Source organism: Carcharodon carcharias, chromosome 13, assembly GCF_017639515.1.
Source record: "Carcharodon carcharias isolate sCarCar2 chromosome 13, sCarCar2.pri, whole genome shotgun sequence".
NCBI lineage: Eukaryota > Metazoa > Chordata > Chondrichthyes > Lamniformes > Lamnidae > Carcharodon > Carcharodon carcharias.
The window spans coordinates 58,808,634-58,836,055 of record NC_054479.1 but is presented as its reverse complement, the minus strand read 5'-3'; the positions used below and the strand labels follow the sequence as shown (position 1 = coordinate 58,836,055).

At 43.9% G+C, this 27,422-nt stretch overlaps 1 protein-coding gene across 1 annotated transcript in view; it reads right to left on the bottom strand.

Moving 5' to 3' along the window:
• rsph14 (radial spoke head 14 homolog) overlaps nucleotides 1-27,422 on the bottom strand; it is an 876,175-nt gene that overhangs the window by 241,474 nt on the left and 607,279 nt on the right. The gene's annotated exons all lie outside the window — the stretch shown is intronic.

Genomic DNA, 27,422 nt, shown 5'->3' with positions numbered 1-27,422 from the left:
TGGAAGTTCCCCTCCATGTCACTCACCATCCTGACTTGGAAATATATCGCCGTTCCTTCAGTTGCTGGGCCAAAATCCTGGAACTCCCTTCCTAACAGCACTGTGGGTGTACCAACACCATATGGGCTCTAGCGGTTCAAGAAGGCAGCTCACCACCACCTTCTCAAGGGCAACTAGGGATGGGCAATAAATGCTGGCCCAGCCAACAAAGCCCACATCCCATGAATGAATAAAAAAAGGTTTCTGTTGCTGGTAGAGTTGAGGTTGTTGTCGATGCAAATGTTTCTAACTCTTCAAAAAGTTTACATCACCTTGTTCGGGTATTGCCACTGGGATATGAACAAAAGCATCTGCTATACTTTGCTGCTTTCCCAAAACATACTCCCATTAAAGTTCTTCAGTCTGAATCATTGTACTCACGGAGATATTTTTGCTAACTCCTTAGAATTTAAGAGTGTCACTAAGGGCTTGTGATCTGTATCTAACTTGAACTGGAGAATAAGAACATAATTTGCAAACTTTTCACAAGACCATGTAGCGGCCAAATGCTTCTTTTTCTATCACTGCATATCCCTGTTCAGTTTCTGTCAGCGAACAGGATGTATAGTAAACTGGTCCCCGCTTTCCATCCATCTACACCTGAAAGTGTACAGTACCCAGTCCTGTAATGGTGCATCTGTAGCAATGATAATGGTTAGCGCAGGATCGCAGTGAGTTAAAATATCAGGAGTCATTTGTTGTCATGTGTAAGTCCTGCTTCTCTAGGCATTGCAGCACAGTTCACATTCCAGAATCCAGTAAATTCATGGATCGGAACATCATCCATATGAAATTTGACTCCAGCCAGTGCTTCTAGAATGCTTAACATTGGAAGGATTTCTGTTGCTGATATGATACTGAAGGGTAGTCTATTGAAACAAAACCTCTTAAATGGAGTAATGAAGGCTGTGAGCAACTTAAACTCTTCGTTGAGGGGTAGTTGCCAAAAGCCACTATTTGCATCTAGTTTCATAAACATTGAACTCTCTCCCAAGATAGCCAAGCTCTCATCCACAGATGACACAGGATGAACTTCGTACTCAACTGCTTTGTTCAGCTGTGTAAGATCTACGCAAATTCTGATAGATCTGTCGGGTTTTGGCGCTGGGACCATCCCGGGCACCAGCTTGTTGGTTCTGTCATGGGTGAAATAAGCCCCTGCTTCAACAGAGAGTCAATTTCCTTCTTTACTTTTGGCAAGAGTGGATGAAGAACTTTTCTGGGCGTAAACAGGCACACCCGCTTTGTTTCTAGACAAAGAGTAATGTAGCATTCTGTCTTCAGCTTTCCTGTGTACAGCTGTGGGAATTCAGCTCTGAAATTCTTGTGCTGATCTTCTTGGCTTTCCAGTTCTACTCTGCAAATTAGCTGCAAGTCAGCAGAGGCTTTCCTGCTCAAAAGTGAACAACTCTGGTTCTGAATCACATAAAATGTTTCTGTGATTTCTTTCTCTCCATATTGGAGGGTTGCCTTCAGTCCTCCTTTGGCCTTGAGTTCTCCCCCTCCCGGCCCATATAGATTTCTGCATGATGGTTGAAGAGAGCTTCTCGCCAACCATGGTTCAGTATCAGAAAGAACTAAAACTGCTGCACCTGTGTCTAATTTAAAGTGCATCTTGTTTCCCTCGACTAGGATATCGGCACTCCAGTAGCTGCCGCTTGGTTCCTGGATCTCTTCAAGGAAAGGTACGTCAATATCATGGATATCACCTACTTCATGGAAGGTGTCCCTTTGTGCATATTCTGTACAGGCTTCTTGCAACTGCAAGCAACCTGGAAATGGCCCATCTTTATGCATAAATGGCATTCGGCCTCTTTGGTGGGGCAGTTTTCACCTGTTTTTCCTGCCACACCAATCACAGTTAGCTAGGGCTATTGATGGATGCTCTTCCTGTCTCCCCTGCTTTTTTATTATGGCTTCTCTGTTTTTAAATTTGACATACTTGACTGAGTCAGCTGCTTTTGAGAAAGGGTCCCCTCATCACCTCAAATCACAGATCAATTTTGTGTCCTGACCTCAGCTTGTCTGCGCAGTTGGATTGCCTTTGCTAAGGTTAGATCATGTCTCAACTGCAAGTGCTCAGGCAAGGCATTATCCAGTACTCCCACCACAAACCTCATTCTGATCAGCTCATCCATTAGGGTGCCATACCCACAAGTGCTCTACAAGTCTATACAAGTTGTTTATGCATGCATCAATGCTTTCCCTTTGTCTTTGGGTGCATTTGTTACACTTAGCCATGCAACAAAGGTATTCTTTCTCTGATTGAAGTGTGTATCATGTGCTTTGATTACTTCATTGTACAAGGCTTTTTTTCTTCATCAATACCCTACCTGATGTGGATATCATCTGCACAGCCACCCATCACATATAACAGCATACTGACCTGCTCAGTGCTTGCCTTTGCAGCGAGGCCTGACACGGTTTGATATCAAGCAAATCTCTGATACCAGTTCAGCCATGCTTCTGCTTGGTTGGGGCCTGTGATTTTCTCAAAACCTTCCAGTAAAGGTAGAGACTGTTTCATAAATGTTCCTCCACTTGCTGCCACCATATAACATTCTTGATATTGTTAGACAAATACAAAATATTTACTGAGCCTGCAGAGTTCTATAAAGCAGGAGCCAGGAAATTTCAGTTGGCATGCGGGGGCTGGCCTGACACACCAGTACGTAAAATGATGAGCAGTGATGTCAGGCTTGTGTCCCAACATCATCATGCTGTCTCATGATGTTTCATTTGGCGGGCGCACAGCCGATTCTGGTGTGCACCCGTCAACAATTGAAAGGCCTATTATGGCCATTAACTAGGTAATTAATTTCAAGTTTACGCTGCCCATCCAACCTTACATTTGGCTGGCAGACTAAAAGGCCAAGTGGCCTTTATGTTTTTTTAGGAAACCTCATCCACGAACAGAATGAGGTTTCCAAAAGCTTTTACGAATGAAATAAAAAGTTTTTCAGAAAAATAAAAACATGTCCCATCTCATGTGACACAGTCGCATGAGGGAACATGTTTCAATAAATTTTTATAAATTTATTTGTGTTTGTCAAAAGCGCTTCAATCTCCATGAGGCAGCTCCATGCCTCAGGGAGATTGAATGTGCGAAAGAGTGCTGGTCCCCAACTCTCCCTCCTCCCCCCGACCGCACAGCTAGCGCTGAGCACTACCACTTGTATCTTATGCTGGGCTGGCCTTAATTGGTCCACACGCGTAAAATGGCGGCCCAGAGTTGATTGTGGGCAGCAGTTGGCCCTGTGACCGCCCCCGCCCACTCCCACCGATCCCACCCGATGTGGGAAATATTCTGGCCAGGAGCTTTATTGAGACACATCTTACTGTGCTGTCTGCATCTTACATGAGGCTGCAAGAGAGAGACTAAATCATGTGAACCTGTATCACTTCCTGTGATAATGTACACAGTATATGATTAGCATATTACACAGTTAGAATTAACCCTTATACTGCACTTGTTGTACCATGAATAGCCTCTGTTGTACCCTCAATGATTCCTATTATCATCACACAAATACATTGTGAACCTTCATCCACCTAAATATTTGTTTCAGTACTTGTACATTTTCTGGCCAATGTCTTTATTCCAACATTTCTTCCACTTTGACAATTCTGAACGTCACTTAGCTCCATGCATAAAAGTCTCGAAATTCAACAATGCAACATCCACATTACCTGCACAAAATGGACACCAAGGTGTCCAATATGGTGTATGTGAACAATCTGAATTGAAGTGCACTGGCCACCACATTAATATTGGCATCAAAAGGTACACCCAAGACACGGCCTGAGATGGGTCTTAGACCAAGAACACATAACCGGTTTGATGCCCCATTTAGAAAATTGGACTGCCCTGAATGGGCTGAGAACCTTTAGATTTAGCAGGCCCACATGCAGCCTGGTATGATACTTAAAGGGACCATTGTTCGCCATATCCAAAATATACTAAACTGAAAGTGGAGCTGTGATATACAGAAATAATTCTTACAATTCCACATTAAAACTATGGGCCACTGTCAGCTGCTATGCACCATCCCAACACCCAAACCCCTACCTGATTGTTGCCTTGATCCTGGTCAACACTCCCCTCCTTCCAATCTTCCTCCTCTCTCACAATCAGCCTGCCTCTCCCAATCAGGTCCTCCACTTTTGATCTCTCCCAGTGAGACGCCCCCACTCCTGATCACTCTCCCCTCGCTCTCGACCATTCTCCACTCTCTCCCAATCATTACTTTCTCTCCCAATCATGTCTCCTCTCTTCTGATCACCCCCATCTCAGTTGATCACTCACCTCTCTCTCCATTTCACTCCCTTCTCTCTCCCAATCACCCCCATCTTGGTCAATCACTCCCCCACTCTCCATTTCACTCACCCTTCTTTCCCGATCACCCCTCCTTTATCACCTCATCTTTCCTGATTACTTGCCCATCTGTCCTGATCAAACTCCTCTCTGCCAATCATTCCCCCTTTCCAGATCACACACCCCCTCTCCCGATCATTCCCCCGTTCCCCTATCACCCCTCTCTCCTAATCAGCCCCCTCTCTCCCAATCAGTCCCCCGTCACTCCTAACCACCCCATTCTCTGATCACCACCTCTCTCCCGATCACTACCCCTCTCCTGATCACTCCCCCCCAACTCTCCTGATGGCCCCCTCTCTCCTAATCAATCCCTTATCTCCTCCTGATCACTCCTCTTTCTCCACATCATTCACCCCTCTGTCCCAATCACCTCCCTCTCTCCTGAATATTCCCCCCTCTCTCGCTCACGCCCCTCTCTCTTGATCACTCCCCCTTCCCCAATCAACACCCTTTCCCAATCCCTCCCTCTGCTCCCCCTGTCATTCCCTGCGCTCTCCTGATCAATCCCTCTCCATAGTTCTTCCATCTCTGTTAAGCAACCCTCTGTCTTGATTGCTTCCCCAATCATTTGCCATTCCTACTTCCACCCAAGACACATAAAACAAGTTGCATTTATATTGTGCTATTATTGTTTTATACCTTAGGAAAACAGCTCAAGGAGCTTTACAGAAGCATGGTCAAAGAAATGTATACCAAGCCAAAGGAGGAGATATTAGGAGGAAGGACTAAAAGCTTGGTCAAAAATATGAATTTTAAAGGAGGTATTAAAGAAGGAGATGGGGGGGAGAGAAGTCAAGAGGGTTAGGGAGAGAATTCCAGAACTTGAAATCTCGGCAGCTAAAGATATGGCCACAAGTGGTAGAGCAAAGGTAACTGGATGCACAACAGGCCAGAGATAGAGGGACATTGCTAGTTCGTTCTAGATTGGCATTTGTGTGTGTGTTTTTATCCATGGAGAGGATAGCAGAGTTGGTAACTGTATATAGAGACAGTTGGACAAAGCAGGACTGACTCATTTTAGCTGACTCAGAGACACACAACATTAATGATCTCCCTTAGCCAATTATAAAAGATTACACTGCAATAAAGCTGAATAAATTGGTACTGAGACTGTTTCTAGCAGTACATTCATCCAAAACATTGACGTCACTGACATTTCAAATAACATGAGCAAAATTAGCATAACATCTTTCAAAGCAGCCTGGCTAGAAAAGCAATGTTTTTGAAAAATAGTTCCTTCATACATTATCTTAATGAATTCCATCTGAACGCTGAAAAAACCTTAGGCAACTCTGGGAAAATCTGCCCCGATTCATATTAATAGCTGTTATACTAATCCAACCAAGCATGTGAGCCATTCGGGAAAAGTCACTTAATTCCTGCCAGCCAGGGTAAATTGGCCATGTAGGGCTGGTCACACTAGCATGTAGCACAGTACTGAGGGTGTGCTGCACAATTAGAAGTGCCATCTTTGATATTTCATGTTAAAACATCTACATTCTCAGATGGATGCAAAAGATCCCAAAGTACTACTCAACATCTGGTCATTCATCAAATTGTTGGTGGTGGAAAATAGTTGTGTGCAAATTAGCTCTGTTCTGACATCACAGCAATGCTGCTCTTATATCAAGCAATACTGTTGCAAAACCACAGCAATATTGCTCTGACATCACAAAACATTGCTGACTTCACAGTAATACTGCTCTCTCATAAAGCTATTAATGTATATAATATTAATGGAAAATATTTTTCTTTTAAAATAGAGGTTTAGTCTATGGGTGTGTCTTAATTGGACTAAAGCCAGCTAGTCTGGGTGCTTTGATGTGTACTAGTTTTGATATGTAAGAGAGATAGCGTACATTTGCATTTTGTGAATAGAGCATATAAGAAGTAGGATGAAAACTGACGCCTATCTAGCAGCTACAAAGCAATATGTTTATATTACTAATAAAACTGGCACTATGAAAGGGGTTTCATTGTTAAAAGGTGAAGTTCAAAGAGACTGACGAGACAATGAGAATTTAAATTCAATCAGTGGTGGTAGGTATAACTTCAGCAGTTTTCAGGTGTGCAGGGCAGAGGCAATGAGAGATCAAAAGGCAGCTGCAGACCTCCAACTGGCTCCACAGGATCTAAAGTGCAAAGAATTTTGAATCTGTAAGGTGAAAATGCTTTGCCTGGTGTTTGGTTAAGTCTATGGGTTGCTGATGCCTTAATGGAGATTAGTTTGGGAATTTGTTAAAAGTTACGATAGTAATTTGTAGCCATGTGTATATACTTATATATATATGAACCGCTTTGCGGAACACTTTCAGTCTGTCCACAAGCACGACCCAGACCTCCCTGTCACCCACTCTAACATGTCTCTTTCTGAACTTGCCGCACTACGTTCTCTCAGGTCCAACTTTGACTTTGTCATCAAACCCGCTGACAAGGGTGGTGCTCTTGTTGTCTGGCACACTAACCTCTATCTTGCAGAGGCTGAGCGTCAACTCGCAGACACTTCCTCCTACCTCCCCCTGGACCATGACCCTACCACTGAACATCAAGCCATTGTTTTCAGGACTGTCACTGACCTCATCTCCTCTGGAGATCTTCCCTCCACTGCTTCCAACCTCATGGTCTCCCAACCTCGGACGGCCCGCTTCTACCTCCTACCCAAAATCCACAAACAGGACTGCCCCAGCAGACTGTTCCTGCCCCATGGAACTCATTTCTTGCTATCTTGACTCCATTCTCTCTCCCTTTGTCCAGTCTCTTCCCACCTACATCCGCGATTCCTCTCATGCCCTACATCATATCAACAATTTCCAGTTCCCTGGCCCCGACCACCTCTTCTTCACGATGGATGTCCAATCCCTCTACACCTCCATACCCCACCGGAATGGTCATAGGGCTCTCCGCTTCTTCCTCGAACAGAGGCCTGAACAATCCCCATCCACCAATACTCTCCTCCGTCTGGCTGAACTTGTTCTCTCACTGAACAATTTCTCCTTAAACTCCTCTCACTTCCTCCAAATAAAAGGTATGGCTATGGGTACCCGCGTGGACCCCAGTTAGGCCTGTCTCTTTATGGAGTATGTGGAACATTCTTTGTTCCTGTCCTACTCAGGCTCCCTCCCACAATTCTTTCTCCGGTACATCGATGACTGCTTCAGTGCCGGTCCATGCTCTCGACTGGACCTGGAAAAATTTATTAATTTTGCTTCCAATTTCCACCCCTCCATCATTTTCACGTGGTCCATCTCTGACACTTCCCTTCCCTTCCTTCACCTCTCAGTCTCAATTTCTGGTGATAGACTATCCACCAGTATTCATTACAAGCCTACTGACTCCCACAGCTACCTTGACTACAGCTCCTCACACCCCGCTTCCTGTAAGGACTCCATCCCATTCTCTCAGTTCCTTCGCCTCCGTCGCATCTGTTCTGATGATGCCACTTTCCAAAACAGTTCCTCAGATGTGTCTTCCTTCTTCCTTAACTGAGGTTTTCCATCCACAGTGGTTGACAGGCCCTCAACCATGTCCAGCCCATCTCCCGCGCATCCGCCCTCACTCCTTCCTCTCCCTCCCAGAACCATGATAGGGTCCCCCTTGTCCTCACTTATCACCCCACCACATTCAAAGGATCATCCTCCGCCATTTCTGCCAACTCCAGCATGATGCCACTACCAAACACATCTTCCCTTCAACTCCCCGGCGGCATTTCACAGGGATCGTTCCCTCTGGGATACCCTGTTCCACTTCTCCATCACCCCCTACACCTCAACCCCCTCCCACGGCACCTTCCCATGCAACTGCAGAAGGTGTAACACCTGCCCCTTTACTTCCCCCTTCCTCACTGTCCAAGGGCCCAAACACTCCTTTCAAGTGAAGGAGCATTTCAATTGCACTTCTTTCAATTTAGTCTACTGCATTCACTGCTCCCAGTGTGGTTTCCTCTACATTGGAGAGACCAAACGCAGACTGGGTGACAGCTTTGCGGAATACCTTCGTCTGTCCGCAAGCATGACCCAGACCTTCCTGTCACTTGCCATTTCAACACTCCACCCTGCTCTCATACCCACATGTCTGTCCTTGGCCTGCTGCAATGTTCCAGTGAAGCTAAATGCAAACAGGAAGAACAGCACCTCATCTTCCAAATAGTACTTTACAGCCTTCCGGACTGAATATTGAGTTCAACAACTTCAGATCATGAACTTTCTCCTCCATCCCCACCCCCTTTCCGACCCCCCCTTTTCCAATAATTTTTATATATTCTTCTTTTCCCACCTATTTCCATTATTTTTAAATGTATTTCCATCCATTGTTTTATCTCTACCTTTTAACCTCTTCCAATTCTCCCCCACCCCACCCCTACTAGAGCTATCTGTCCCTTGCTTGTCCTGCTTTCCACCCTTAATGTCCCCATTAGTACATTTCTTAGCTAATATCACCACCGTCAACACCCCTTTGTTCTTTTGTCTATTACATCTTTGACAATCTCTACCTATCGCTGGCACTCTATCCAGCTCTACCTGTCCCACCCCCTTCCTAAACCAGCTTATAGTTCACCTCTTTTCTACTTTTCCTTAGTTCTGATGAAGACTCATATGGACTCGAAACGTTAACTGTATCTCTCCCCACGGATGCTGTCAGACCTACTGAATTTTTCCAGGTATTTTTGTTTTTGTTCTAGATTTCCAGCATCTGCAGTATTTTGCATTTATTATATATATATTTTTAACCTATGTAAAATTAATAAAATGTTTCATTTATTTTAATGTAAAACATCAAGAACTGATGGTCTGATTCCTGAATTTAGAGTCACATCTCAAACATAACAGTTAAAAATAATGGTTATAACTGTGGTTTAAACTTTCCCTCTGGGATTTTTAAATGACTCTGCTTTACCATCTGCATCGATCATAAAAGGTCCATCACCACAGCAACATTGCCCTGACATCAAGCAATAGTGCTTTGACTTCACAGAAATACTGGTCTGACACCACAGCAACATTGCTCTGACATCGCAGCAGCATTGTTTCGAAATAAGAACAACATTGCTCTGAAATCACAGCAACATTGCTCCGACATCAAGTAATACTGCTTTAACATCACAGCAATGCTACACTGGCATCACAGCAACATTATTCCAACATCACAGCAAAATCACTCCAACATCACAGCAATACATCTCTGACATTGCAGCAACATTGCTCCAACATGAGAGTAACATTGCACTGACATCACAGCAATACCGCTCGGATATCATAGCAATACTCCTCTGACATCACAGCAACATTGCTCTGAAATCACAGCAATATTGCTCTGACATCACATCAACATTGCTCTGACATCACAGCAATACTGCTCTGACACCAGAGCAATACTGCTCCAACATAACTGCAATATTGCTCCAACATCACAGCAACACTGCTCTGACATCACAGCAACCTTGCTCCAACATCACAGCAACATTGCTCTGACATCACAGCAGTACTCCTCCAAAATCACAGCAATACTCCTCCAAAATCACAGCAACCTTGCTCCAAAATCATGCAATTCTGCCCTGATATCATTGCAATACTGCACTGATATCATCGCAATACTGCTCTGACATCACAGCAATACTGCTCTGACATCACAGCAAGACTGCTCTGACATCACAGCAACATTGCTCTGATGTCACAGCAATACTGCTCTGACATCACAGCAACATTACTCCAACATCACAGCAACATTGCTCTGACATTACAGCAACCTTGCTCTGACATCACAGCAACATTGCTCTGACATCACAGCAACATTGCTTCTGACATCACAGCAGTACTCCTCCAAAATCACAGCAATACTCCTCCAAAGTCACAGCAACCTTGCTTCAAAATCATGCAATACTGCCCTGATATCATTGCAATACTGCTCTGACATCACAGCAATATTGCTCTGACATCACAGCAATACAGCTCTGACATCACAGCAATACTGCTCTGACATCACAGCAATACTGTTCTGACATCATAGCAACATTGCTTCAACATTGCAGCAATATTGCTGCGACATCACGGCAACATTGCTCTGACCTCACAGCAATACTACTCCCACATCACAGCAATACTGCTCCCCCATCACAGCAACACTGCTCCAACATCACAGCAATACAGCAATGACTTGCAAGGTTTTGCAAAGCTGAAGTGACATATCCAGGATATCATAGCAACAAGCTCGACAAAACTGTATTGGCATTTGTTGAGATCAACTTTCAAAGGTTAAAGATTCAACTTGAAATTATCTTGATGATGGGCTTCCTGCTATTTAACGGAAGGCACTGTACAAATGAAAGTTTTTTTTCTTTCACTGTGGAAGAGATTAGAGCATAAGGCAGTGCCTATTGAGGTAATTTATATGGATTTCCAGGTGACATTCAATGAGGCTCTGCATAAGAGGCTGTTGAGAGTGTATAGAATTTGAGCTAACCTATTGGCTTGGATAGGGAGTTGGTTGGGAGATAGGAAACATAAAGTAGCGATCATGGGTATGGACTCAAATTGGCAGAATATAATCAATGGTGGCCCTTGGAACTTGTAATGGGGTCTCAGCTTTTCAGTATATTTATAAATGACTTAGATGAAGGAGTAGAGAGCTTCATGTCTATAAAAATAAAAAAACTGCGGATGCTGGAAATCTAAAACAAAAAATAAAAAATACCTGGAAAAACTCAGCAGGTCTTGCAGCATCGGCGGAGAAGAGTACAGTTGACGTTTCGAGTCCTCATGACCTTCAACAGAACTAAGTAAAAATAGGAGAGAAGTGAAATATAAGCTGGTTTAAGGGGGGGAGGGGGGGAGAAGGTGGAGGTGGTTTGGGACAAGCAAGCAGTGATAGGAGGAGATAACCAAGAGATGTCACAGACAAAAGAACAAAGAGGTGTTGAAGGTGGTGATATTATCTAAAAGAATGTGCTAATTAAGAGGACAAGCAAGGTACAGATAGCTCTAGTGGGGGTGGGATAAAATAAGACTAAAAGGGCATAAAAGGTATAGATTTAAAAATAATGGCAATAGGTGGGAAGGATATGTTTGCCATTGAAGGCGTGCAATGGAGGTTCACCAGACTAATTCCTTGGATGACAGGATTGTCTTATGAGGAGAGATTAAGGAAACTGGGCCTGTATTCTCTAGAGTTCCCAAGAAGGAGAGGTGATCTCATTGAAACTTACAAAATTCTTTCAGTGTGTGACAGGGTAGATGTAGAAAGGATGTTTCCCCTGGCTGCTAAGTCTAGAACCCCGGGACAGTGTCTCAGAATAAGAGGCAGGTCATTTGAGACTGAGATGAGGAGAAATTTCTTCACTCAGAGGATGGTGAATCGTTGGAATTCTCTATCCCAGAGGGCCACGGAAGCTCAATCATTGAGCGTATTCAAAACAAAAATTGATAGATTTCTGGATACTAACAACATCAAGGGAGACGGGAATAGTGGGGAAAAAATGGAGTAGAGATAGATGATCAATCATGATCTGCTTGAATGGCAGAACAGGCTCAATAGGCCAAATGGCCTACTCCTGCTCCTATGTTCTTATGTTCCTATTGTTATATTTTGTAAACAGCGAGAAGGTATAAACTGTGCATGGATAAAGAGGTTTCGGAGTCCAAGATTTAGGGGTCAAAGCACAAAAATCTCTGAAAACTAATGGACAGGTACAACAAATAATTTTAAAAAGCTAATGTTGGCCTTTATCTGGAAAGTTTATCTAGTTTAGCCACATTTCTGGCACACAGGAGGCAGGGATGCCAATGATGAAAAAAAAGTTGCAAATGGAGGAAGGGCGTATGGCAGGTGAACAGATCAGTATTAGATGCAGAATTTAACATTTACTTAACGAACGATAATTGCTGAAATTGGATTCATTTATGAGGAAGCTGTGAATTGTTCATTCATATCAGAGTATGTTCTCTCAAAGTTATTCATGCTCCAACCAAACTGTAGGGTCAAATTAGGGAGACATCTGTCCTGGTGACAGTTGTCTCTGCTCTAGCCTGTTATTATGCTTGCTAATATTTTTTAATACATGAAAAATACAGCAGAGTTTGTATCAGCACAGCAACTGTAAGTACATGTTAAAGAAATACTGAGCTTATCAGGCCTGCCCTAAGGAGAAAATTACAGTGTATTTCCTGCAACATCTTACAAGATTTGGATGCAAAATTAAACAACATGAGTAAAGGGATGAATAATTAGACACTTTAGAGCATCAGAGACAAGAGGAGATGGTGATGAGAATAAATATTTGCCTCAGGAGAATCTCTCATAAATAAAATTTGATTTTGCGGTGTGACATTGCATAGATTGCAAAGAAGATAAAAAAAGATTGTCAATCAGCAACTTGTGGCCAGACGGTCTGTCCATATAAAGTATGGAATGGTTAGAAAAACATCAGCCCAACCACAGATTTCAAGGGTAACTAGATGGTTTAGCTTCTAGATGCACAGAATCATAGGATTTCACAGCACAGAAGGAGGCCATTCACCCCTTGACTATGCTAGTCCTTTGAAGGAGCTGTCCAATTGTTCCCATTGCTCTTTCCCCATGGTCCTGTTTTTTTTTCCATTTTAAGTATATATTTATTTTTTGAAAGTTACTACAAAATCTGCTTCCACCATTCTTTCAAGCAGTGCATTCCAAATCTTAACCACTAAATATGTAAAGAAAAAAATCATTCCTTTGTTAATAAGCTTTACCTAGAGTGCAATCATCAGATGGAGGCTAATAGCAGGCTCTTCTGTCATTGTACCTGAACCCAACCAGTTACATAGGAAAATTGTTTAGAATCTGATGAGACTTCCAACTATTAACTTTTCATTGCATTTAACACAATACACTGAAATAAAATATTACCAGAAGAAATGCAGTGGCTTGCTTGGATTTGGCTTGAACACCAGACTAATGCGATTAAAGTGTTCTCTCTCATTGCCAGTTGTAAGGATCCTAAATTGAAATTAGTTTGGGAAGTTTCAATCCAGGTTTTAAAGGGCATAAGTCCAGAGTACAAATTGGCAAGCTGGCTGCCAATACATTTCTCTCTAAGCTGCAAGCCTCCCTTCTAGAAGATGGAGCAAGAACAGAGGGAACTGGGTACATACATTCTTCAGATTGGCAGCATAGAGAAGGCTGTTAAAAATGCATATAAAAAGCATAGAGTATAAAGCAAATAAGTTACATGAATCCTTTCCAAACACTGGTTAGGTGCCAGCTGCAGTATTTTGAGTACTTCTGGACACCATACTTTGTGAAAAATGTGAAGGCCTTGAAGAAGGTGCAAAGGAGATTAACTAGAACGGTACCAGGAACTTCAGTCATGTCGAGAGACCTGAGAAGCTGAGGTTGTTCTCCTTAAAGCAGAGACTGCAAAGGAGATTTAAAAAGGGGAATGCAAGGGAAAGAAAGAGACAGAATAGATTAGCGGTGATCATAAAAGGGAACCCTTTTATAAACATAGAAATTTATAAATATATAAATCCTCTTGTAAACGTAGAAAAAAATGTAATGAAAGGAAAGGTGGGACTGATTAGAGATAACAAAAGGAGATCTTTTTGTAGACGCAGAAGACATGGCTGGGGCACAAAGAAGAGGATGCTGCCAATGTCATAGTACAGGGGGAGAAAATGGATAAGGTAAAAACAGATAAAGGGGAGGTACTTAAAAATTGTCAGTATGTAAAGTAGAAAAGTCACTCAATCCAGATAGGACGCATCCAAGATTACTGAGGGAAGTGTAATGAATAACATCTGGCAATGCATATGTGCTGCGGCCATGATGGGGTGAGCATCATGTAGTTGGCAGCACCATGAAGGAGAGACCTGGGTGTTTATACGGTCACACCTGAGATGGGAGGAGTGCATTGTCTGTCTCTAGTTCCACTACTTCATAGGTCACAACATATATTTAAATCATTTGTCCAGCTAGCTATACTGCCATATGTGCTTTTCCTATGAATCTCAGGACCACACACACACACACACACACACACACACACATCCGGGTTATACGGTTGGTCTCTCAGCACTGTTCTGCGAAACAATTCATGACTCTGGCACTACTTTTCAGGTGGACTTTGTGGAAAACTTGTAGTCAGTTGATTTTATAATGTAGAATGATGTCGGAGCAACCTACATTCACTTTTTGTTTAGACGAGGTCTGGAGTTTCAGGAGCTGTTGTCTTCCTTACCCAAGCAGTTGATCCTTCTTGTTTTCACTCCAAAAGCAAAACCAGCCTACCAGCTCTTAAATAGTCCACCAGGGTCAAGGGGTCAGATTCTTTAAAACTACTAAATTACCTTTTTTTGTAAAATGCTGTATTTTCCAAGAACAGCAACAACTGGAGTCCTTGCATTAACTCTTTAAGGGACAGTATCTTTTAACAAACATAAATTCTTCCAGAATGTTCTTAGTCCTTAAAGATGAACCAATTTCTGTGATCAAAGCATTTATGACAATCCACAAATCTTTGAAAGCAGCAGGACAAGTTAAGAAGGCTGTTAAAAAGGCATATGGGATCCTTGGACATCACTGGTGCTTCCAAGGTATGGGAAGCTACATGCAGGCTAGTATGTTATCTGTTCCAGTTAGCAAGGGCATCATTAACATTACCATTTTGTTGCAGTTACTACCAGATTAAAGCTATGGGGAAACTAGTGATCTACAGAGAAAAAGTGAATCCCCACACTGCTGATTTTAATCTGAGCTAGAAAAATAGATTTGATAAATGCAGAGCCTGCATGCCTCTTTATCCTGTGAAGTTGACTATCTCCAATTAGCCTAACGTGGTGAAGTCAAATTTGATACACAGGTATGGATTTTCCCTTGAAAAATGGCATGTTTTAAGAGTCAAAAAGGAACAAAATGCAGCTGAAGTTGTATGTGAACATTGCAGGCTTCCTTCACCCAGCTAATGACACAGGGAGAGTATGACAGAAAAGGGAGGAAGTCATGCGTTTGTGATTCTTATGGGATGTGAATGGGAAATTATGTCTTCATCTAGCTTGGCCAGCCTTGTGAGATCAGTTAACCTCTGTTGTGGCAGTTCATGGGATGGTAGAGGTTGTCCTAAGTCTGCCACCTCCTTCATAATCTTGTAACACATTTCACTGGATTTTTTGTTCCCAGTCAACAGGAGACCACCTTTCTAGCCTTCACTACTAGGGTAAGAACATATACAGATGCATCAGAATTCCTGCAGGGTTCTGCTGCGTCCTTCTCCCCACACCGCCTCCCCTGAGGCATGCTCCTTCAGTCGTCCTTGGAGTCTTTCCAGAATTGACTATGGGTGCAGGGCCCTTTATTCAGCTACAGTTTGGCTTTCTTCCCTTCCAGTGTTAGTAAGTCAATGATCAACACGTTTACCATTGTAAAGGTCCTCCACATTTACAATGAGAGTCACTATAGAAAAAGCAGTGGATCACAGGCCTAATATGGACAGGCAGAATTTTCACTCCGTGACTAACTACCAGTTGGAGGTAAATCCAACTCACAGTTGAAGATACCTCTATGAACACAAAGGGGGAAAACTGGATAAAGCTTGAAAAAGGGCACATGGATTGCAATATGTGATGAATCATTTGTTCCATTGCGGTTTGCAAACTTTGCCCTGTCTGTTTATTAACATGATAGGCAGTGCTAAATGCACTGCTGAGTGGCTGCATGCCTCAGCAGGAAGCCCAAACTCATGTGAAGCTGGTACCACATAAAGGAAGCCTTATAGAGGAGGTGGATTCTGGCTGCAGCAGGTGCTGAATGTGGCTGGGGAAGTATGTCTGACCTGAAAGAAAGGTGACTAATGGTGTAACAAAGGAGAGAACATATTCCAAGGCTCTCAAATGTAACACTAGAGGAGAGACATCCTCCATTCACAGGGGCCATGTGGCCCTCCAGACAAACTCTCAGAAGACAATGGGACCAGATATCCATTGTGCTCAATGTAAGCAGTTTAACCCCAAGGGCCAGGATACGGTGCCACAAGAAATTCAATGACCACACACAAGTGGTCAAGGTCAGCAAATTCAACTTCGTGAACTACTGGCCTCACACTGCTCCACCATCACTCCCAACCACCTCTATCAATCATGAATCATACCTCACATTCATAGCTTCACCTCACCTTCACTCACTTAGCATTATTTCAATCCTCACCTGCACATCTCACAGCTTGCACACGTGTCAGTTTTTCAACCGTGACAGCTACATCACCCAAAATGCTTTGCACTAAGCTCACTGGCGTACCTCCCTCTCTCTTACAGGACAAGGTAGCACATTATTAGAGGCAGAAAAACCAAACCGGTGCAGGATCAGGCATGGCTGCAAGTCCTTAGCCCCATGGAGGAGACCGTGCTCACTAACATTGGAGTGACCATGACTGAGGCCATGGCTACTGGTGGGACTGAAACCATTGAAGATGAAGATTCAGATGATCATAGCTAATCTTCCTTTTCTGATTCCACTTTTCCTCATACCAAGGGGCTCTTCTGATTTACAAGCTTTAAGTGGTTTAAGAATGTAACTCTTGCTTTCCAACCCTCCCCTCACCACAACCTTACTCTTGTGTCTTATTCCTTACAGATACCCAAGAACTGCAACCTGGCCAAGCAGTGAACCAGGAGCAAAAAAGTGGTAGAGGAAGAAGAGACTGATGATGCAGAAACACCGTCACTCCATTTCTCATTTGCTGCTTGGATATTTGTGGCTAAGAAGACACTGTGATGATCAATTACAGAGGGAAGATAAGGTGTGGGACTGTTGGTGAATGGGGAATTGGGATTGTATTCACTGGTGCTGTGTTGGATGAGCCAATCATGGACAGCCCAGATAGAAAGGGGATGATTGGCTGCTTCCTCCCTTCCTCTTCCTCCTCCACCTTAGCTGCTCATCATATACCAGGTGGTAATGGCTGCACTTTCATGATGATGGGGTCATGCAGACACATCAGACCATGACAAATCATGACACATGCTCTGACAACTAGTGCGGGGCTCCCCCAGAGCAGCCCAGGCAGCAGCAATATTGGCTAACCACACCAATGGCTTGATGGCAGCATATTCTTGTTAAATGCATGTTGCCTACATGTATGTGCATTGTATGTATAATGGAGTCTGAGTAACGTGGTTCATTGATAGGCCTTGTCCCTCAGCAGCCACCCTCTGGTTTAACTTGGTGGGTTAGATATCGATGGAACAGAGGACCACTGCAGAATGAATGCATCATGACTGCTGTTAGGATGCCAGGCATTCACCTGCATGATGTGCTGAGTATGGTTGCACACCAACTCCATTTTCAGTCAGCAGAGCCTTTGGCATTTGCGGGTATCTCTGCATTTAGATGTGGCACTTGCAAAGCCACGTGTGTGCAGTGAATGGAACCCTGCATGATTGGAATGCCCGTTATCCTGGCAAAGCCATGTGCACACTCCCCCTGCTTCTCTGTGGCCAGAGAGAACACAATGTACTCCTCTCTCCTAGCACAAAGGGTGATAGTTGCCTTCCTTTCTAGCAGAGGACAGCAAACTCAAGGGTTTTTACAGCTGTATCCTGCTCCAGCCCAGAAGGATCTTGAAATGAAGATGGTCTTGGCCATGGTGACCTTCATCACCAGTGGAAGCACAATCCTTACCCGCCCTGAGGCTGCAGATCTACCTGCAAAAGTTGGCAGATTTCAGTGAGAACTTCCTTCGTAAAATGGAAACTGTCTTGGGTTGAGGAAAAACAATAGGTTCCAAGTCAGGATGGTGTGTGGTTTGGAGGGGAACACCACAACCTGCATGTTTCCATCCAAGCTGCACACCATCCTAACTTGAAACTATATCACTGTTCCTTCACAGTTGCTGGATCAAAATCCTGGAACTCATTCCCTTACAGCACTGTGGGTGTACCTATATCACATGGGCTGCAGTGGTTCAAGAAGGCAGCTCACCACCACCTTCTCAGGGGCAGCTAGGGATGGGCAATAAATGCTGGCCTAGCATTTAATAAACAGAATGTAATATACTAGATAGAAGTAAAGCAATATTAAAATAATAATTGAAAAAAAAACAACAAAGAGAAGACGAGCTAAGGCAATTTGAGTTTCAAAATATTAGCTCTGGGTGAATGTTACAATAACAAAAGCTCTCTTGATAATTATTTGCTTTATTGGTTTAAGATTCAAATTGTTCCATTGTCACATTAGAACAATTTTCAGCAAGGCTGAACTTTCCCTGAACCTGCTGGCCATTAAAGGATTAAAGGTGATCTACAAATAAATCCACTGTTGTAATAACACCACTGTTAATATAGTCAATGGCTCAAGGTGTTTTACATAGAAGAAAACAGATAGTAGGTGGTAGTGAAGGGGTTTGGCAAAATGACTGAAAGTTTGGTAGACAGGAGAAGGAGTTTAGGCCAGAGAATATCAGACAGGAGCTAGGGATGGGATGGCTGATGGCCGTACCACCAATGGTAGAGCGGAGAGGTTGGGGTGGGATGCAGAGGAGGCTAAAGCCAAGGTCAATGACTGGGTGGTGCATAGGCTGGAGCAATCCACAGCAAACTCATTTTAAACATATAAAGATCATGATTTAGTGAGGCCATTAATTTATGGTGTGTTTCTTGTCTTCATAAGCACAGCTGAAATAAGCAATGTTGCAAGAAGGGACAACAATGGGGAAGGACAATTCTCTTCACCCTCATTAACTTCAATAGAAATGACTTAACTACACAATAATTGCTGCTCTTCATATTTTACAATTATAGGGGGGTTTTCTATCACTTTGACATTTATGCGTCTGTATCTGGGAATTCCATTTTATTACAAAAACACCACCAGCTGCAGTGGGAACTTTAATAAGATACCGGATATGTAGTTTTAAGCTAGAGTCTCTATAACAACTAGGTTGAGTTGGTATTAAAAGAAGGATATCAACTGCCATAAGTATCATACGTGAATTATATGCAAAGGCGTAATTAATGCTTCCTAATGCAACTGTACCTATGTGCTGGGCTGATGAAGTAACTGTAAGCAAAGGGTGCCACTTCACTGATCTAATTATTATTTTTTAAAGGTCCTTTACAGTTTTCAGTCTTTCCTTTCATTCTTCATTTTTAAAGTAAAAATAATTACTGACAGCAGTATAAGAGTCTGGTACATAAAGGGTTAACATGAGACTAGGTACAGCACCAAACACACTGTGATGTGAGAGAGCACATGACCTGCCTTTGCTGTACCTATGTATATAGTTTCTAGTAGTCAATAAATACTTACTGTTCACAGAATCACAGAATCACACAGTGCAGAAGAGGCCCTTTGGCCCATCGAGTCTGCACCGATACGTGAGAAACACCTGACCAACCTACCTAATCCCATTTACCAGCACTTGGCCCACAGCCTTGAATGTTATGATGTGCCAAGTCCTCGTCCAGGTACTTTTTAAAGGCTGTGAGGCATCCCGCCTCCACAACCCTCCAAGGTAGTGCATTCCAGACCGTCTGGGTAAAAACGTTTTCCCTCACATCCCCCCAAAACCTCCTGCCCCTCACCTTGAACTTATGCCCCCTTGTGACTGATCCTTCAACTAAGGGGAACAGCTGCTCCCTATCCACCCTGTCATGCCACAATCATGCACAAGATCTGGGCTTCACTGGCTAGGCCAGCAGTTATTGCCCTTGAGAAGGTGGTGGTGAGCTGCCTTCTAGAACCATTGTAGTCCATGTGGTGTAGGTACATACACAGTGCTGTTAGGAAGGGAGTTCCAGGGTTTGACCCAACGACAGTGAAGGAGCAATGATATATTTGCAAGTCAGGATTGAAAGTGACTTGGAGGGGAACTTCCAGGTGGTGGTGCTCCCATCTATCTGCTGCCCTTGTCCTTCTAGGTGGTAGCGGTCGTGGGTTTGGAAGATGCTGTCTAATAAGACTTGGTGAAATCCTGCAGTGCATCTTGTAGATGGTACACATTGCTGCTACTGTGCATCAGTGGTGGAAGGAGTGAATGTTTGTGGATGTGGTGCCAATCAAGCGGACTGCTTTGTCCTGGATGGTGTCCAGCTTCTTGAGTGTTGTGGGAGCTGCACTCATCCAGGCAAGTGGAGAGTATTCCATTACACTCCTGACTTATGCCTTGTGGATGGTGGACAGGCTTTAGGGAATCAGGAGGTGAGTTACTTGTCGCACGATTCCTAGCCTCTAACCTGCTTTTGTAGCCACAGTATTTATATGGCTAGCCCAGTTCAATTTCTGGTCAATGGTAACCCCCAGGCTGTTGATAGTGGGGGATTCAGTGATGGTAATGCCATTGAACATCAAGGGGCGATGATTGGATTCTCTTTTGTTGGAGATGGTCATTGCCTGACACTTGTGTGGCGCGAATGTTACTTGCCACTTGTCAGCCCAAGCATGAATATTGTCCAGGTCTTGCTGCATTTGGACATGGACTGCTTCAGTAACTGAGGAGTTGTGAATGGTGCTGAACATTGTACAATCATCAGTGAACATCCCCACTTCTGACCTTATGATGGAATGAAGGTCATTGATGAAGCAGCTGAAGATAGTTGGGTCTAGGACACTACTCTGAGGAACTCCTGCAGTGATATCCTGAAGCTGAGATGACTGACCTCCAACAACCACAACCATCTTCCTTTGTGCTAGGTATGACTCCAACCAATGGAGAGTTTTCCCCCTGATTCCCATTGACTCCAGTTTTGCTAGAGCTCCTTGATGCCATGCTTGATCAAATGCTGCCTTGATGTCAAGGGCAGTCACTCTCACCCCTGGAGCTCAGCTCTTTTGTCCACGTTTGAACCAAGGCAATAATGAGGTCAGGAGCTGAGTGGCCCTGGTGGAACCCAACTGGGTATCAATGAGCAGGTTATTGCTAAGCAAGTGCCACTTGATAGCACTGTTGATGACTCCTTCCATCACTTTACTAACAATCGAGAGTAGACTGATGGGGTGGTAATTGGCCGGATTGGATTTGTCCTGCTTTCTGTGTATAGGACATACCTGGGCAATTTTCCACACAGCCAGGTAGATGCCAATGTTGTAGCTGTACTGCAACAGCTTGGCTAGGGTTGCAGCAAGTTCTGGAGAACAAGTCTTCAGTACTTTTGCCAGAATGTTGTCAGGGCCCATAGCCTCTGCAGTATCCAGTGCCTTCCACCATTTCTTGATATCATGTGAAGTGAATCAAATTGGCTGAAGACTGGCATCTGTGATGTTGGGGACCTCCAGAGGTGACCGAGAAGCATCATCCACTCGGCACTTCTGGCTGAAGATTGTTGCGAATGCTTCAACCTTATCTTTGCGCTGATGTGCTCGGCTCCCCCATCATTGAGGATGGGGACATTTGTGGAGCCTCCTCCTCCAGTGAGTCATTTGATTGCCCACCACCATTCACGACTGGATATGGCAGGACTGCAGAGCTTAGATCTGATCCCTTGGTTGTGGGATCGCTTAGCTTTGTCTATCACTTGCTGCTTATGCTGTTTGCATGCAAGTAGTCCTGTGTTACAGCTTCACCAGGTTGACACCTCATTTTTAGGTATGCCTGGTGCTGCTTCTGGCATGTCTTCCTGCACTCTTCATTGAACCAGGGTTGATCCCCTGGCTTGATGGTAACAGTAGAGTGGGGGATATGCTGGGCCATGAGGTTACAGATTGTGTTCAAGCACAATTCTGCTGCTGCTGATGGCCCACAGCACCTCATGGATGCCCAGTCTTGAGTTGCTAGATCTGTTCGAAATCTATCCCATTTAGTACAGTGGTAGTGCCACACAACATGATGGAGGATATCCTCAACGCGAAGGAGCGACTTCATCTCCACAAGGACTGTGCGGTGGTCACTCCTACCGATACTGTCAATGTCAGATGCATCTGTGGCAGGCAGGTTTGTGAGGATGAGGTCAAATATGTTTTTCCCTCTTGTTGGTTCCCTCACCACCTGCCGCAGACCCAGTCTAGCAGCTATGTCATTTAGGACTCAGCCAGCTCAGTCAGTAGTGGTGCTACCAAGCCACTCTTGCTGATGGACATTGAAATCCCCCACCCAGAGTACATTCTATACCTTTGCCATCCTTGGTGCTTCCTCTGAGTGATGTTCAACATGAAGGAGCACTGATTGATCAGCTGAGGGAGGGCGGTACGGGGTAATCAGCAGGAGGTTTCCTTGCCATGTTTGACCTGAAGCAATGAGGCTTCATGGGGTCCGGAGTTGATGTTGAGGACTCCCAGCTCCCTCCCGATTGTATACCACTGTGCTGCCAACTCTGTTGTGCCCATCCTGCCAGTGGGACAGGAAATACCCAGGGATGGTGATGGTGGAGTCTGGGACACTATCTGTAAGAAATGGTTCCGTGAGGATGACTCTGTCAGGCAGTTGTTTGACTAGTCTGTAAGACATTTAAATAATAAAAGGGTAGTAAGGGGAGAAATGGGGCCAATGAGTGACCAAAAAGGGCATCTATACATGGAGACAGAGGGCATGGATGAGGTACTAAATGGATATCATTGCATTTGTCTTTATCAAGGAAGAAGATGCTGCCAAAGTCATTGTGAAGAGATACTGAATGGACTAAAAATTGATAAAAAGGAGATATTAGAAAAGTTGGCTGAAAAAGTTGATAAGTCACCAAGACTGGATGGGATGTATCTTAGGATACTTAGTAACATAATGGCTGAAATTGTAGAGGTAACCGCCATAATCTTCCAATTCTCTATAAATACAGGGGTGGTGCCAGAGAACTGGAGGTAAACTCTTGTTCTAAAATGGGTGTAAGGATAAACCCAGCAATTATAGACCAATCATTTTAACATTGATTGTGGAAAAGCTTCTGGGAATGTTAATTCGGGATGAAATTAACAACCACTTGGACAAGGATGGATTAATTAGGGAAAGCCAACATGATTTGTTAAAGGCAAATCGTGTTCAACTAACTCAACTGAGTTTTTTGATTAGGTAACAGAGAGGGTTGGTGAAGGTAATGCAGTTGATGTAGTGTACATGGACTTCCAAAAGGTGTTTTATAAAGTACCACATAGCAGGCTTGTCAGTACAGTTGAGGCTCATGGGATAAAAATCACAGAGGTGGCATCTATATGAAGTATGCTGAGTGACAGGAAACAAAGAGTTTCTTTTTATTCTTTTTTGGGATGTGGGTGTCACCAGCAAGGCCAGCATTTGTTGCCCATCCCGAATTGCCCTTAAACTGGGTAGCTTGCTAGGCTATTTCAGAGGGCAGCTAAGAGTCAACCACATTGCTATGGATCTGGAGTCACATAGGGCAAACCAGGTAAGGACGGTAGATTTCCTTACCTAAAGGACATTAGTGAACCGGATGGGTTTTTACGACAATTGGTGATAGTTATGGAAGTTATGATGAACCTTTATAAAACAGTGCTTCAGCCTTAAGAGGTGTATTATGTCCAACTCTGGACACCACACTTCAGGAAGGTTATGAAACCTTGAGAGAGGGTGCAGAAAAGACTTAATAGAATGGTTCCAGCATTAAGGGGCTTCAGTTATGAGGATAGATTAAAGAAGCTGGAATTGTTCTCCTTTAAGAAGATAATGTTGAGAGGAGATTTAATAGAGGTGTTCAAAATCATGAGGGGTCTATAATGAAAGAAATTGCTCCCTTTGGCAGCAAGTTGGAGAAACCAAGAAGACACAGTTTTAAGGTGATTGGTAGAAGAGCCAAAGGAGACTTGAGAAAACATATTTCTACGCAGTGAGTGGTTAGGATTTGCTTGAGAGAGTGTGGTGGAGGCAGATTCAGTCATGGCTTTCAAATTGGAATTGGATAAGCACTAGAAGATAAAAAAAATGTGCAGAGCTATGGGGGAGTGGGGCTAGCTGAACTGTGCTTGCAGAGACCCAGCAGGCCAAATGACCTCCTTCTGTGCTGTAACCATTTTATGATTTCTACAATTTCTTGCATTATTTTGATGCAATATGCACCTGGATTGCCACTTACACCCAAGGCAGAAATTCTATTCCTATCACATTGGCTTTTATTCTTTTCATAGACCTCCTGTGGTTTTGCTCATGCCAATTCAGGGGATACGTTACCTCTTTCACATCTTTCTGTCCTCTTTGTTGCAAAGCTTCTTTGTCTGATCTTCTGCTTTGTGTGTCTTTCTTTCATCCTTCTTTCTCTTCTGGCTCTGTCTCCTCTTCTTTTGTGGTTCTTGATCCTGGTTAAATTCTCCTATCTGAAGTTATTGGTGTCTACTGTTTCCTTTCTCTCATTCTGTTTGGCCCCTCTTCTTTGTCCTTTTAGATGGGAACTCGTGGGCATGTTTAGTGACTTTAGGGTGCCATACAGGGGAGACCTACTGGTTGTAAATGATATTTGTGGTGCTGCTGTTGAGAGGGTTTGAGGGTACTTGGAATAGGAGGCAGTATGGTGCGAGATAGACACTGAGGGCGTTTGGGGTGTGAGCTGGTGAGCATAATGTTTTGCTTGAAGTGATATACCAGTGGAGTCAGTCCAGACCAGCAATGGTGAGGGCTTGATGGCCAGCAGCAGTGAGGAAAGCTGGAAGGTGCATTAGCAGTGACCAGGAACCCCTACCTCTCCTTGTACCAACTAATTTCCTTTTCAGGTTTTTACATCCCTGTATTCTGCCAATATAACTGAAGCAAGGTTGTGTTCCTCCTCTTTCTTCAGATACCTTGCCCTAAGAGGGTGTTGGTGACCATAAATTACATTGGATTGGTCCACGATTATGCTTGGCAAAGTACTGCAGTAGTTTGCTGTTGACTCCTGCAGTATGGCTGACCATGAAACTCTCCTGCTCTTACCTCCTGCTATCAGGTATACGGGAAGGATTTACAGGCTGAACATCAAACTGTTTGGCCACATATGAAAATACCTCTCGTGTTCACCAAGTCCTGAAGTGAGACTTGAAACCGAGCTTCTGGCCCAGAGATAGGGACATGACCACTGCGCCTCGAGACCTCCCAAGGTTGTGTTACTCACAGATTAAGGTGCAAAGCCACCAAGACAGGTCATTGGGTTGTCACATGGCACATCACAAACACATGAGCAGGTGTTGGAAGTAGGGACAAACCCCATAGGAGAACTTAGGGCACTTCAAGCTCTGCTCAGTTGGATGAGCCTCAGGGGTTGTTGAAGAAGAGGACAATTCTGGAGCAGCAATAGAAAATGTGTGAGGGGTTCTGTCAGTTTTTCCAGAGACACAGACCATGATTGAAGAGAGATTGGGGGAAGGATTTCCAGCATGAGTGGTGTGATTGTCTCAAACCTTCTGAAGGCAATCAGAGATGGTCAATGAATGCTGGCCTTGCCAAAAAAAAACAATGGCTACATTCATGGAAAGAGTGAGCACCTGCATTGAGCAACAGACGCATGCTGGCCCTTAACAATGGCCTACACACTCTGTCTACCTCCTTAAGTAGGATTGGCCTTGGCTGCCCGGAGCCACATTGAAGTGCAGAAAAGTGCTCTCTAGCTCTGGCCCAGCAATGAAGTGCAGGTGGGTCATGAGGGAGAAGACAGACAAAGGGCATATGGAACTGGGGGTTCTGTTTAAAGCACTTGGCCCCCTCTCCTCAGTCAGAGCTCCGCATGTTGCCTCCCGTCCAAATGACCAAGTCAGTCTGCACAAATGTAGGTGGAGACAGTCTTTCGCGCAGCTCTCATGGACTTTAAAACTGACAGAATATCAGACAAAGCATCTGAACAATCAGATGCAGCCTGCCCTGAGAATTGCTGAAACTACAGAGATTGCACCACGTAGTAGGAAAAGGAAGAGAAAGGATTTGTAGTTGCACATATTCACTTTGGTGTTGAACACAGTTACATTGCCATTTTTCTGTTCATTATTTCAGAACCATAAAACTTATTTCAAAGTCCCATTGTCCATCGTTCCCATTTTTGCCTGCTGCCTTCTGCCTTGTGAAGAATGGTACGACAAGGATAATAAACAAGCAATGAGTATGCCTGTAAGATGGATGAATTGATGACTGTGGGACTGCTTTGTGCTGGGGGCTGGTGGTTGTACAGTGGGTTCAGAACTGGTGTGTCGGAATTGGCTGCACTCCCTCAGATTAGCCAAAGGCTTGACAGCTCAATCAGTCGTTCCGAGTGTTCCTGGTAGCTAAGTGAGAGGCTATGGGTGCCCACGCCCCATTAAGCGCTCCCTCCTCCTGTACAAGAGGGACAAGTTATACCTTAACAAGACTGGGACTAATGTCCCTGCAGGGAGGTTTGCTAGTGTTATTCAGAGGGGTTTAAACTAGATTAGCAGGGGATGGGAAATTTAGAGTGGAGAGGAGAAAAACTGGCAGTGGGAAGTATTTACTGATAAGGAGGATATGTCAGAGAGTGGTATCATGGTAAATAGAATACCTGTAGAGTTTGATAGAATTAGAGTAGGCAATAGTAAGTCACCAGATGGGGTCGGAGTAAGGGGGAAAGTAAAAAAGCCTAAATTAGAGTTAATGTGCATGTATGTGAATGCAGAGTGTGGTTAATAAGACTGGTGAACTACAGGCACAGGTTGACAAATGGAATTATGATATTATTGCCATAACAGAGGCCTGGCTCAAGGAAGTGCAGGACTGAGTGTTAAATATTCCTGGGTACAAAGTGTTTAGGAGAGACAGGAAAGGAAGAAAATTGAGGGCAAATGGCAGTATTATTAAAGGTGGTATTACAGTTCTGGAGAGAGAGGATGTTCCAGAGGGGCCAAGGCCAGAATCTCTCTGGCTAGAGGTAAGGAATGAAAAAGGTGCAACAACATTGATCGGTGTAGTATACAGACCACCAACTAGTAGAAGGGATGTAGAGAAACAAATTTGCAAAGAAATTATAGAGAGGTGCAAAAATTATACAGTAATCATAATGGGGGAGTTCAATCATCCAAATGTAGACTGGGATAGGAATACTGAAAGGGACAAGAAGACGAGAGTTCCTGGAATGCGTTCAAGATCATTTTCTGCAGCAGTGTGTTTCCAGTCCAATGACAGGGTAGACACTGTTGG